Below are 13,484 nucleotides of genomic sequence, written 5' to 3' on the forward strand. Positions count from 1 at the left end.
TAATGTGTTCTTGCTAAGCTTCTCCCTGCTGCCTTCCCTTTCATAGAGGAGTTACTCTACATGCTAAATCCTTTCTAGTAATGAAACTCGCTGCTGCTTCTGCTGGAATGAGTATAAGTGGACTGTTGTTAAAAGCAGCAATAGAAAGAAACTACTTTCATCCACCCCAAGGTCCTGTGCTGAATCTCAAACATATCCAGACCAGGGGGTTTTTTTCAGCCAGAACACACCGAAACTCAGTCCTGGCATTCCTCAGGTGGGCACCATTGCCATTATAAGAGAACAAGGGAGGCGTTCATGGTGAATTCTGGCACCTCTTTTTCTGGAAAAATAGCACTGATCCACACCATATACTTAAACATTTGAAGCATATAGTTTTCCCCACAGGATAAACTGTAGTTTATCAGAGCTCCAAGTCTCAGTACTCTTAACAAAGTAAAGTTCCCAAAATTATTTTGGGGAAGTTGTAAGTTTTAAATGTATGGTATGGACATGACCAAAGGTTCTGATAGACCACATGGTTTGCCTGCAGAAGGTCCCAGTTCAATTCCCAAGATCTCCATGGAGGTTTGGGGAAAGCCCTGTTTGAAACCCTGGAGAACCACTGCTAATCAGTGTAGACCAGGCTTCCTCAGCCTTGGCCCTCCAGATGTTTTTGGCCTACAACTCCCATGATCCCTACCTAACAAGACTAGTGGTCAGGGATGGTGGGAATTGTAGTCTCAAAACATCTGGAGGGCTGAGGTTGAGGAAGCCTGGTGTAGACAATGCTGGCCTACATGGTTCTGACTCAGTGCAAAGCACCTTCCTGTGTTTTTCAGTGCTGTCTACATCAACAGTTAGTGATTCTTCATGGTTTCAAACAGTAATCTCCCTTACCCCTACCTAAGAGCTGCTGGCGACTGAATCTGGGACTTTCAGTAGGCACAGCCTGTGCTCTACCATTGGATTACATCTCCTTTCCTTGCTTCAGCAGCAACCGTTCTGGCTACCAATTATGGTAGTTCCAATTGGCCTGAAATGTCTAAAGGTATAGCAGTTATAGGAAATCTTCTTTGGTATAGAAGACTGCAGAGCACACCATACTAGGAAGTGAAGAACTGTCCACTTCTTTGGGAACCAAACAGGCAAAACTCCAGCCGCCACATTCAAGTGTCTAGCAAGGTTTCTGTGAAACCCTGTTAAGTGAAGGGAACGTCTGGGATAAGTGGCCACTTACACACTGAGAATACAAATGTTTTGCCTAACCTTGCTGCCAGAAACAGTACCAGTGTTATAACTTCCTTTAAAAACTTCCTTTAATCAAGGATCCTAGGGCAGAACAGAAATTGCAACAAGACACAGCACAAAAATTGAAGACATTAAAACCAAAACATCACCAATAAACAAAATAGACTTCCACATATTTAAGCAATACACAATTCCATAGCCTAGCATCTCATCTATCTCCAAAGGCCAAATGGAATGGATATGTCTTCTTCAGCGGATGTTTAATCACTTCCAGGCTGTGATTAAACTGGTATCCCCAGATACCTAAAAAGAATGCCATAGAGGATGGATAGAAAGCATATACTAGGCTATCATCCTTATTCTTAATTTATTTGGTAAGTGATATCCATAATATCGTTTACCAGATATCATAAACTGGTTTGTTTTCATTTTGCTTTGTTTGTTGGATGCTTAGGCACGGTGAACATGTGTAAAGCATTTTTTTTATAAAGCAGAAAGAAGCCTTCTGCCCCATACTTAAATGCCTAATTTCTTTTCGAAGAAACTGAAGCCCTCATATCTTTAAATAGAAAGCACATGGCCAATTCATCAATGCCAATGCCATTCTGTGAATATATTTGATGTGGCTAGTGCCTTGTTGATGAGAAAACAATAAACTGTGAAAAATGTCACTTCTCAAAAATTAGCTGGCTGGAATTCAGCGGGAGATGGATTGTTGTAACAGCTGTGGCATGATGACTTTGATGAATTAGATTTTTGTTCTGTCCTGGTATAATTCTGAATAAACGCTATCTCTTCCCCTCCCTCCACCTTGGCACGATGTAAATCATTAATATACCAAAGCAATTCTAAACAGCAATCTGTTCCATTATCTCCCACTTAATAAGCAACCAGTTTTCCACTGGGCATACCCATTATGTCAAGGTGTGCAAGTGAGAGAAGGGGGAGAGCCAATATGTTTTTCTGTGGTGGCCCCATGACTCTGGTATTCATTGCCTGCAGACTTCTAGAAAGCTACCACACTCTAGTCCTTGAACACCTTTTCTTTCCAGGTGGGCTAAGCATGAGTGGCATTTCCTTTACATTTGTGCTTCTTTTAGCTGTTGGCCTTGCTCAAATTGTGTTTAGATTTGAAGCCGGGCATGTACATTGTGTTTTCAGTGCTGCTGATTTACTAATGTTGTGGAGGTTTTCGGAAGCTGCATCGTATTTTTTTAACATTATTATTGAAACTTTTAGAATCATAGAATCATAGAGTTGGAAGAGACCACAAGGGCCATCGAGTCCAACCCCCTGCCAAGCAGGAAATATTGAAACAATTTTAGATTATTATGTAAATTGCCTTGTGAGAGTTTTACTCAGAAAGGTAGCCTACAAATATATAGGGGGTATCTTTTGGGCTAGGCTTTTCCTAATTGTAACCACTGGGGAACTGTGAACTGCGAACTGCAGGATTTGTCCTTCCATTTAAGATGCGGGTGGAGAACCCTGTTCTGTTCAAGGGCCACATTCAATTGTGGACAACCTTCTGGAAGCTGCATGTCATTGGTGGTGGGGGAGGGGAGCAGAGGCAAAAGTGGAAGTGACTCTCACTTTTGTATAGTAGGTGAAATTTCAGCCACACAAAAGCCATAGGATTCTAAACACAAACCTTTCCATCCAGGCAAGCAAGAGGAATTACCATGGTTCCAGAAGACATTCCAGTCAGTCAGGGGTGCCAACTTGGAAAAAAATATATTGTGGGGGCCCAGGTAAGCTCTGCCCTGCATAATCAGTCACACGACACAATGCACACACACAATTTGAATAGGAATGCCCATCAACTTTGTGGGGGCTTGGCCCCCTCAAGTATTTTATTGTGGGGGCCGAAGCCCCTATGGTCCCTAGGAGATGGCTCCTATGCAGTCAGGTGAAAGCACTTGAAGAGGCCACAGAACTGGGTGATAAGGGGTGCATTGTAAGGGGTTGGACTAGATGACCCTCAGGGTCCCTTCCACACCCCTACAGTTTTGTGATTATATGTTGCCTCAGTCATCTCCTCTTACAGTGGCTCTGCCCCCTTCCTCAGGAGACTTAAAGGTAAAGGTAAAGGGACCCCTAACCATTAGGTCCAGTCATGACCGACTCTGGGGTTGCAGTGCTCATCTCGCTTTATTGGCCGAGGGAGCCGGCGTACAGCTTCTGGGTCATGTGGCCAGCATGATTAAGCCGCTTCTGGTGAACCAGTGCAGCACACGGAAACACCGTTTACCTTTCCACCGGAGCGGTACCTATTTATCTACTTGCACTTTGACGTGCTTTCGAACTGCTAGGTTGGCAGGAGCAGGGACTGAACAACGGGAGCTCACCCCGTCGCGGGGATCTGAACCGCCAACCTTCTGATTGGCAAGTCCTAGGCTCTGTGGTTTAACCCACAGTGCCACCCGCGTCCCTTCAGGAGAATTATGCAAGCCTTAAAATGAGCCCATAGTTCATTTTGGAGTTGCGTGCTCCTGTGTGGCTGTGGAGCAGGAGAAACCATGGGAGAGTCATTCCCATTGTCTGAGGATAATGGGACAGCCACGTCTTCAGACCAGAAAGTGTAGAAGGGAGTGCTGATGACTGAAGAAGCCATCCAAGACATGTTGACATAAAAGCATATAATTTCTTTATTTGGTCCTCATTGTTTCTCACTCTTCGGTAATTCAAGCATAGGAAGCTGCACTGGTTAATTTAGTTCAGTGTTGTCCACACTGACTGTCAGCAGCTCTACAAGGGTTCTTGATTAGGGGCATTACCAACTCTACCTGGAGGTGCCAGGGACTGGACCCGGGACCCGGGACCCGGGATGCTCTACTTCTGAGCTACAATCATTTATAATGTCTGCAACTTGCTTCTTGTTCCAAAAAGAAGTCTTTTTTTTCTTGTTAAAGCAGGTGACAATTCTGTTTCAAAAGATCCAGAGAGGTTTTTTTTAAAAAAGTAACAATAAACTACCATATTTTTCGCTCTATAGGACGCACCGGACCACAAGACGTACCTAGTTTTTAGAGGGGGAAATCAAGAAAAAAAATATTATTCCCCCCCCAGCCCCAAAGAGCAGTGGACAGGCTGTGTGCAGACTATCTGCTTCTCCCAGAGCTTCTCGGGGCAGCGGGGGAAGCCCAGGTTCCCCCCCCCCAGCCCCAAAGAGCAAAGAAGCCAAGACAGCGAGCGGGATCCATCCCGCTGGCTGTCTTGGTTTCTGCCATAACCGCGCAACCTCTCCAGCCGGGAGCTAAACCTCTCCAGCGTGGCTAAAGAAGCCAAGACAGTGAGCGCGATCCATCCCACTCACTGCCTTGGCTTCCTCTTTAGCCTTGCACAGCCTCCCCTGGCTGGAGAGGCTGCATGTGGCTATGGCAACTCCCCACCTCCCGCAAAAGCCCACAGGAGCTGCGCACTCTTTAAGGAGTGCGCAGCTCCTGCGGGCTTTTCTACAAGGAGTGAAAAGGGACTGACTGGCCACATCAGTCCCTTCTCCCTCCTGGGGAAAAGCCCGGGGCTCTTCCTGCCTGCCTCCCCCCTGCAATCTCTCCATAGGATGCACAGACTTTCCCTTTAGTTTTTAAGAGGGAAAAAGTGGAGCGAAAAATACGGTAAATTCCAGGGGTGGGTGGGTGTGGGTGTTTTTTTTAAAAAAAGATATTAGCACTATTGCCCTGGTTCAGGGATCTTAAAGTATCAGCAAATGAAGTCTGTAATTGCTTAGCCCTATGGGCAAATTATACTACATATGAAATCAAGCAGAGTTACTCCTCTTTGGGCTCCAGAGTAAAAGCATTGCCCTTAATCTGTAATGCTGCCTGTGAGATTCGTCCCCCTCACCCTATTTCTCTTTTGTTCATGAAAAGGGCTGCTGTGCTCCATTGCACCCTCATCACTGGAGTTCAAGGTAATTGATTGCAGGTTGTGCATCTGGAACAGGATACAACATATTTCTCACTGCGGATCTGAAATTATCCAAATAACTCAAAATGGCATGACTGTGCCCCTGTTTCCCGTTTTATGGGAGAGCTACTTTGAAAGGCACAGCAGGACCACAATCACAGACAGTTCACCACCACTGCCAGCATGTGAACTCTATTCCAGCAACAGGGCTGTCTTGCTTCAATTTAAGAAGCAAACCAATTTTCTGTTCCTCTTTGTACCTATGCCAGGCACTGGTGGTTTAGAGCAAGATCAAATTTCTAGGTACTGAAATGGTTGCTGAAAGCAAGTAAGTACGCATCTCACAAAAGTATACTTGTTGTTGACATCCATCTGTCTCGAGAGACAATCTCCAGGGGTGAAGTCCAACTGCTGTGTTACAAGCACCCTGGGGCACAAGCCTGGGCAATGTGTGTGTTGGTCCAGGGCTGCCCAGACAACAAGAACCCCTCTTGGCCTTGCTGATGTGGTCCAAAGGAAAGCAGAGCAATATATTGGGCACAAGCTTGGCTGCAGAAGTTGCCAGGAGGAGGTGTACAAGGCACCATCCAACCATCTTATGTACTTGACTGTGAATTTGTGTTGGGTCTACTCCTTAGCCTTTTCTTCTCCCAAAGATATCTCACAAGGCAGCAGAGGATCAGAGTTTCCTTCTCCTCTTCCTTACCAAGTTGATGAGCACCATCTGCCCCTCACTTTCCTCTACAGCACATGCAGAAACTGCCTTCTTGACTGTTGGACCCACTACTGGTCTTGTTCACTCAATCTGACAGAGCCTTTCTTAGTGTGCAGGAGAAGTCCCTAACTCACCAAGGCTTTGAAACCCATCGACCACCCTGACAATGAGCTTGTGTCCACACTCACCTATTTTCTATAGATGACCAATACAACACTGGGCATTTCAGTTTACTATGGCAGTCAGGAGAAAAAGAGCTGCAGATCATTACTGCTAAGACTTGGGTACACCTGCAGAAGATAACCTTCATCTGTGGCAAAATTATGCTGTGTATTCAAGGAGGAAGGCAAATGTCTTTACAAGCCTTATTAAGGCATTTTTTTTTACCCATGTGAGCTCCTAAATTTTGAAGGGACCAGAGGAAATTTCAATGCTCACATGTGCATCGGTCACATCTCCCAGCCTACACATGACCAGCATCAGGGGGCTTCATGTAGTAGGATTTCCAAAGGGATGGAAACTTTTCCACTGACCTCTTTATCATTTATTTATTAACCAGCAGGATATCAGCATCAAAGCTAACCCTGTGCATTCTGAATAGGGCTATAGTTTAAGGATTTCTAGATGATACATGGTGGATACATACCACAATATATTTGGGCAATAAGAGTGAGCTTAAAAAACTGGATCCCAGATTAAAAGTGCACACATAACTGAGTCTTCTTCCAAAGTAGCATTGGCCGGTGACTTTCCAGTTTGTCTGCATCCAATAATTCTCCTCTCTTACAAAAACTTGTTCAAATAATCATAAGGTAAAGGTAAAGGTACCCCTGCCCGAACGGGCCAGTCTTGACAGACTCTGGGGTTTGTGCGCCCATCTCACATCTATTGGCTGGGGGCCAGCGCTGTCCGAAGACACTTCCGGGTCACGTGGCCAGCGTGACAACGCTGCTCTGGCGAGCCAGAGCCGCACACGGAACGCCGTTTACCTTCCCGCTGGTAAGCGGTACCTATTTATCTACTTGCCCCCGGGGGTGCTTTCGAACTGCTAGGTGGGCAGGCGCTGGGACCGAGCAGCGGGAGCGCACCCCGCCGCGGGGATTCGAACCGCCGACCTTTCGATCGGCAAGCCCTAGGCGCTGAGGCTTTAGCCCACAACTCACTGCAAAAACTACATCTAGAAATGTTTGCATGAAACAGGTGAAATTGCAAAAAAAACGCTTCCATTAAATACTCCAAATTTCCTTATTAACTCCTCCACAATATTAAAATTGTTTGCACAACTGCAATTTTCACTTAAGTCCACATTAACATTGTGTGTGTGTGTGTGGCATAAGTTTGATTGTTAACTTGATAAAGGCTGTGTTATTAGCCAATCCTAGCTAGTGATGTCTCTTCATCAGTCCTGCAGTTTCTAAAATAAAGCTATGATAAAATCTTTATGTAAAAGACCAGTTTTAATAAATTGCCAAATCACACATTTGAGTGCTGCCTTGATAAAAAAAGTTACTTATTTGAAATCCAGACTCTTGCCTCCCCTAAATCCACCTCAAACACCAGAAGCTTTCCAACCCTCTAACTACATTTTAAGCTTATTTATACCCACTGTGGAATAAAAAAAACAACATATGCTTTTAATCATATCTGGAAAAGCATGATAGAAATACCAGAGCACACTTTACACACGTGAAAGGCAAAAATTCAAAATAAGTGCTCTTCTATCACATTGAGCATGGAGGAAAAGCTCTGGATAATTGATCTGCACAGCTGGAGGTAGAAATGCTTAGGTCATTTCCTATTTAGGGATATGCTGTGGAATGGCTCATGGGTTAGACTACCTGAAGGAAACCACAGCCAATTAGTTCCATTCAAATGGGACCTTTAAAACAATTTCTATTAAACCCCAGTCTTGTACTAAAGCATTGATTAGGAATATATGCACAGGCTATGCTGGTGAAAGATATTAAAACTTACAAATGACCACAGCTGTCTGCAATGTGCTCTAATCCACCCCTTCACACTCACCTATGAAAAGTTTAAATGATTGCTCTAATTCTCTGAAAAATCTGCAAGCTGAAATAATCTTGGTAACTGCCAATCAGGAGACACGATACCTGTGTTAAATGAAAACATACCCCTGAACATGACCCTTAATTTTTGAAACGCTAAGACATACTTTACAGCTGTTCAGCAGTATGCGCAGCAGTATGCACAGAATTAGAGCACATTGCTTTGCAGTTTCATTCATTTGGTAACTTCAGTCCAAATGACTATTGGTAGGAAAGGCTCTTGCCTCAAACCAAGAAGCACAGCTTGTCAGGCCACTGGCTTGACTCCAAAAGCATCGTCTCAGATGCATACTCAATATTGTTTCTTGTGTAAGCTCTAATGCTGAAATCATTCTCATTCTCATACACACACAACCTACATTTATATGCATATACAGGATTAGGCTTTTAAGAAAAGTGGTCCAAAGTAAATAAGATCATGAAGAAAAAGCAGTTGCTTTTGCTTTCGGAACAAAGACCAAGCAACCATGGCCAGGCATCCAGCTTTTCATAGTATGTATCTTTATTTCATTATGCTAGGAGTGCCTAACTCTAAGTCTGACTAGGTAACTGATCTGTCAGTGGAAGTGCAACTCCATCCAAAGTAAGTCATTCCCCTAATTCCTGGCACCAGGAACTATCACTCTACAGCACCTCTATCTTGTCAGGATTCAACTTTAGTTTATTGGCCCTCATCCATTACTGCCTCCAGGCATGGATTAAGCACCTGCAGTGCTTCATAAACATCCAATGGAAAGGAAAGACCGAACTGGGTGCCATTAACATAATGGGGAGCCCACAGTTAAGGAGCAAAACAGAAGCGCCCCCCCCCCGTTGCTACTTTCCGGAACCAGCCTGGCAGGATGGTGCAGAACCACCATAACTCAGTGCCTTCTATTCCTAACCCACAAAGCTAGTTCAGAAAAACACTATGGTTGATGGTATCAAAAACTTCTGAGAGATCAATGAGAGTTAGCAGGATCATACCCCCCATTCCTCTAATACAAGCAAAGTTATTTACCATATTTTTTGCTCTATAACACGCACCTGACCATAACACGCACATAGTTTTGAGAGGAGGAAAACAAGAAAAAAATATATTCTAAAACGAAACAGTGGATGTATGATTTTTGTGGTTCATGCTGCAGCCACAGACATGTGATCTGACGGTGAGTTTGGGGTGGCCCAATGCAAAAATCCTGAGGATCCATGTGGATCCATGCTTTGTAACCATGTTTTTGCACCACTGTGGCCCCAGGCAACAGTGGGTGTGTGATTTTTTTGGTGCAGGCTGTAACCATGGATCCTCTGCTCATGACTGCAGCAGATCCCCCTGTCATCCGTAGGCATTCGCTCCATAACACGCACAGACATTTCCCCTTACTTTCTAGGAGGAAAAAAGTGAGTGTTATGGTGCAAAAAATACGGTAAGTGCCAAAACTAAGCCTTAAATCAGATTGAAATGAATCTAGATAAGGCACATCCAAAGCTGGCCAGTCATCTCTCTCTCAAGCACCTTGGTATATGTCACACTACTGAGCCCATGGAGGACCTTATGAGGAGAGATATATCAATGCCTCTTTAAGAGCAGCTAGCACAATCCCCTTCATATAAGGAAACATTTTTCATTCCCCGAACCAACCCAGTCAATACCCACCAACTAGCTTTTATAAGCCACAATGGGCAAAGGTTGAGATTACATGAATATCTACTAGCATCTTGTTCTCTCTTCTTTAGGCCCCAATAACTGAAATGAATCCCAATTAAACAGGCTTGACGATTCCCCTGAAACCTTCATCAGACCTACAGATAGCACTGAACTAGTGGTCTATCTCATTATAAGGCAGCTTCCTGTTTTCACTTTTTAGAATCATGAAATCATGTCAAAAAATACCTACATACAGGTGCAATTTGTCTGCAGGCAAATTCCTTCCTGGGCCCAAATATGGTGACTAAACCATAGCAAAGGCAAATAAAAGCACTGCCCACTTACCAGTGGACAGAGACACCAGATAAACAGTGGGTGGGCCGGACAACCACTTAGGACTGTGCCACGAGCCAGCAGTACAGTCCTCTTTTATGCCCTATAAGTGGACTCAACCTAGAACAGGCATAATCAGGTCCACAAGAGGGACATCACATACCCCGATGGCCAATGACTGGGAAGTTTACATTTCAAATTTATTGGTGGGCAACCCCACTAGCATTTTCTCCCCCTCCCCTGCCAATGGCCAAGACCACAGCTGATGTCAGCTGACCATGCAAGACCTCCAGCACTGCAACCTTGACTCCCCAGCAGTGACGCCGGGCAGCAACTACTGCCCCCGTGAAAATTATGGTAAGCCATCTTTTTGTGTATGTCTTCTGTCAAAAAGGGACATGTCACATACACAAAAGTATATATTTGGTTGGTAGTACCTTGACAGTCTTAATTATGATGGATGCATTATTTCATATATTTAAATTGCTCAGATAAAGTTGTAAACATGCAAATGGTACAGAAGTGGGTTATATATGCTGCTAAAAAACTGCTATCCTAAGAGATTTTATGAATTTTCAAATACCGCTGGAATTATCTTTGCTGGAGATGTGTAAAATTAAGTCACTTTTTTTGCAACCGTAGAACTGTAAATTTAGTATCCAAACAAATAGCATTTGAATGAAGAAAACTAATATACACGATGGATGTACTTTAAGTAATGTTTTAAATTATGGTTTAAAAAATGATGTCACCATTCTAGAATGTGAAAGTTCAATAGACAGAAATTCAAACAATTGTTATATTGTCTTCCATGTCTATATCATGGAATTAGTCTTACTTGCTAGATCCTATGTAAAGATTTGCTAAGAGAAATATAGAAAATGTCTCATTCTGAATTCAGCAGAATACACCAGGGAAGGTTAAATTTCATTATTCAGCCATAGAAAAGCACAAATATAGTTAAGAAAATAATGGTTTTGAAAGTGATACATGCATTCCATTAATATACAGTAGGACAGTTACCGGGTAGCCATTTCGCCCTGGTTGACCCTGGTTGAATGAAATGAAATGGAATGATACTCATTAGGAATACATACAATGATATGTGAGGCTACACACCTGCTTTGTACATTAACAGGAAATGTAACTTTGTATCACTGCTGTCTCTTTTTACAATTATTTATATTCTCTTGCCCTGAAAAGTGCATTTATAGGAACAAAAATGTCGTTTTAAATTCAGTATTTGTTTTTTCAGTCAAGGGTAGCAGAATATGCATGCTTACTTAGAAATAAATCCCACTGAATCCAAGGGGGCTTACAGTGTGTGTAGGATTACAGATGCATTGCTCACGAGTAAGTAACACTGGTTTCAGTGGGATTCACGCATGCAATGGACTGATTGAAGGATTTCAGTTGCCCCTAAAGTACAGTGGTACCTCGGTTTTCGAATGCAATCCATTCTGGAAGACTATTTGAGTTCTGAAACGTTAAAAAACCAAAACTCAATAGCCGACAGCTAGGCTTCATGGTTTTGCACTCAACGGAAGCTGCATTTCCTGTTTGACTTCCGAGGCGTGCTCAAAAACCAAAGCATTTACTTCTGGGTTTACGGCGTTCGAGTTCCAAAACGTTCATCAACGGAGACGTTCGAAAACCGAGGTACCACGGTGAATCAAATTGCTCTTTCTATACTCAAGATCGCTTAAATGTGTTTCTGGTATTCAGGAACACTACTCGTATATTTAAAGAGGTGCAAATTTCAAAAGCAAAAAGAGACAAATTTATTTGTGATTTACTTTATGTGCTAAAATCAGTTATCTGTTTTGTTGTTTTGTTTAGTAGCTATAATCACATTCCTAAAGCATGATGCTTTATTTATTTATTTACTGGATTTATGTAACACCTTTCTGCCAAGGCACACAGGCTGGTGTACAATGTACACTATATAAAATGAAAACTGACAGAATTTTCTCATAACAGCTGATCAAATGTGTGTTCCCTGGCCTGGCTTCCCTTGCTTCTGTCTTCCCTCCGAGCATGTAGTCTCCCAGGGAAGGCGGAAAAGCAGTGTTTATATTTCTGAATGTATAAAAACACACTCAGATTATATAATCCCATTTAAAAAATCCAAAATTGTGAATAGGCAGCATAACAACACATGAAAATCAAAGACTTCACTTACTTTTATAATTGGGGAAAAAAAGCTTTTATATCATTGGATTAAAAATCCCTATTTAAGAATTTGTGTCATGTTGGAAGAAAGTCCCACTGAATTTCAAAGGGGCTTTCTCTCAAATAAGTGAACTTAAAACAGAGAGCCTTATTTTATAAGCAGGAAATGTGAAAGAAGCAAAGAAAGCTTATCTCTCTCCATCAAGATGCTATCTTCAAGACTATTGCCAAACACTTTGGTGGTTTCACATACATATGCAAAGCACCTGTGGTACCCAAGGTTCATCTAAATAGGACTGCAGCATGGACCAGAAGGTGGGGTCAACCAAAGTCCATATATGTTATGGTTACCAGATTTTTTTCAATGAATCCGGGGACACTTTTCTTTTTTTAAGCTGAGTAGCAACAGGGAGTCAATAGTGGGGATGGTGAGACAAAAGACCCTGGGGCCCAAGCACACATGCAAAGCTCTTCTTTCGCATGCTGTGAAACATAAATGTGCAGAGATTTTTAAAAACTAGGCAACAGCGTGCCACCCATGACTCCCAAGCTTCCCCGGATCTCCTGCCCCCTTCCTCCTTTGTTTTGACTGATCGGGGGAGGCTTGGGAGTCACAGGCGGGCGGCTGTTGCCCAGTTTTTTTAAAAAAAACTCTGCACATTTATGTTTCACAGGGTGCAAAAGGAGGACTTTGCACCTTGCCTGGCAGAGAAACCACGCACCTTGCAACATCCTAGGCAACACCCACTCGACCGTGACTCCTGAGCCTCCCCCGATCTGTCAAAACAAAGGGGGAAGGGGGCAGGAGATCTGTACCACCGGACGTCCCTGGTTCCCCTTTGGCAGTGGCGGCGGCAGCAGCAGTGAGCAGCTGCTGAAGCCAGCCAGAGCCAACTGCGTTATCAGGCTGGGTCCAGGCTGCTGAGGCTGCCGCTGCCACATTTCCCGGGGACAGATTTGCAAATCTGGGGACATTCCGGGGAAGGAATTTGCCTGGGGACAGATTTGCAAATCCGGGGACTGGGGATGTCTGGTAACCCTAATATATGTGTTCTCCTTCACTGGATTTAGGTTGCAGCACGTGCTTTGCAGATGGCAGAAAACCCAGTAAGTCAAACAAACACTTTAGTTACACATCGTGAACAATCATAAAGAACAAGTGAGTAATGTGTCCTTTGTCTATAATGTGAGAACAGGAGGAAAAAAGATAACCTGAAACTATTTTGGGGGTAAACAAATCTAAGGCCCAATACGCCACAGTTGCTATTCATGTTTGCTACTATCGTTGTATTGCAACAGTACGCAAATGTTTCCATATGGTGGACTGATTTTTCCAATGAATGGGCTCTGGTGGCTTGAAGGAAGCTTCTGCCACATTTGCTGTAATTTTGCTGTGCCCAAATCTACCTATCTCTGCTCTTCCCTCTGT

At 43.5% G+C, this 13,484-nt stretch overlaps 1 protein-coding gene across 1 annotated transcript in view; it reads right to left on the minus strand.

Moving 5' to 3' along the window:
• The window catches only part of COL25A1 (collagen type XXV alpha 1 chain), a 305,319-nt gene that overhangs the window by 146,732 nt on the left and 145,103 nt on the right, over positions 1 to 13,484 (minus strand). The gene's annotated exons all lie outside the window — the stretch shown is intronic.

This window comes from Podarcis vaucheri (assembly GCF_965113315.1).
Source record: "Podarcis vaucheri genome assembly, chromosome: 9".
Classification (NCBI taxonomy): Eukaryota; Metazoa; Chordata; class Lepidosauria; order Squamata; family Lacertidae; genus Podarcis; species Podarcis vaucheri.